The sequence below is a fragment of the Neoarius graeffei genome, chromosome 26 (assembly GCF_027579695.1).
Source record: "Neoarius graeffei isolate fNeoGra1 chromosome 26, fNeoGra1.pri, whole genome shotgun sequence".
Lineage (NCBI taxonomy): Eukaryota > Metazoa > Chordata > Actinopteri > Siluriformes > Ariidae > Neoarius > Neoarius graeffei.
In genome coordinates this window covers 25672052-25673063 of record NC_083594.1, presented here as the reverse complement: position 1 = coordinate 25673063, position 1012 = coordinate 25672052, and the positions used below count along the sequence as shown (strand labels likewise).

General features: G+C 44.0%; 1 non-coding gene across 1 annotated transcript; it reads left to right on the top strand.

Annotated features, from left to right (window-relative positions):
- The first annotated feature begins 476 nt into the window (after window positions 1–476).
- Window positions 477–591, top strand: LOC132874700 (U5 spliceosomal RNA). The gene has a single exon (XR_009651699.1). It is a non-coding gene; the product is annotated as a U5 spliceosomal RNA (small nuclear RNA).
- Window positions 592–1012: the final 421 nt, after the last annotated feature.

Below are 1012 nucleotides of genomic sequence, written 5' to 3'. Positions count from 1 at the left end.
TTGTAATTTATCGTTGAGCGGGGAGAATAGGCATGCGCGATGTTATTCACCGGCACAATGCAAGGGGGCGCGAAGTCGCTAGGAGTAGTTGGTGGGTGTGGTTAGTAGAGTGTTTATCCTCCGGTTACTTATAATGACTAGAACTGGAGTCGTATAGATGTACGTACTTCCTCAATCAACCGCTCTTCATGCTGCTCCATCTTTGCTCGTGTTTTTAAAAATGCCGGTCGTGAAAACAAACCAAACCGGGAAAGTAGGGAAGCGGAAGTGTGTGTACAGCGGATGTAGAGTGGACCAATCAGAGCCCTCTTGTTTGCGACGCTGTCTGCGAGGCTTCTGCGGTGGTCACAATTTTTGGGAGGTGCGCGCAGAGCGTCTGCGAAGGTGGGGGGGCTACGCAGACACTGTCTGCGACGCTATCTGCGAGGACTGGGTTGTCAGCATAAATTGGCCTTCACTCAAACAGTAGATCATTTCACTCATGGTTCTTTTCAGCTCGTATAAATCTTTCGCCTTTTACTAAAGATTTCCGTGGGGAGGAACATCGTGAGTATAAACTAGTTTTTTGTTGCCCTACTTAACAGCAGAGCACATTTAGAGGTTAAAAAAGAAGAAAGAAAACTAGGTGTTTCTCCGTATTGGTGTTACTAAGCATTAATTATAAAGTAGGGTAAAAGCACTTGTTTTAGGTGAATTTTGTCACTGTGTTTGTTATAGCAAATAAACAAAGCTTATAAAACCCAAACTATTATTTTGAGCTCCAGCTATTACTAAAAGAAGGGGAAATCAACTAAATGACCTTTGACACAAACAAATCTGAGTTAAATAAATTTTGCATATCAGACAAATAGGCACCACTGTGCCTCACCGTAACCTTTCCCTAACTCAGTGAAGGGAGAAGGAGTAAAGGAGGAGCTTTTTCATCTGAAACACAGTACAGAAAAAGAACGACAGAAAGAACGGCTCCCCCAGCTCGAGACTCGGTTCTCATCGTTCATGCCTAGGAGCCGTT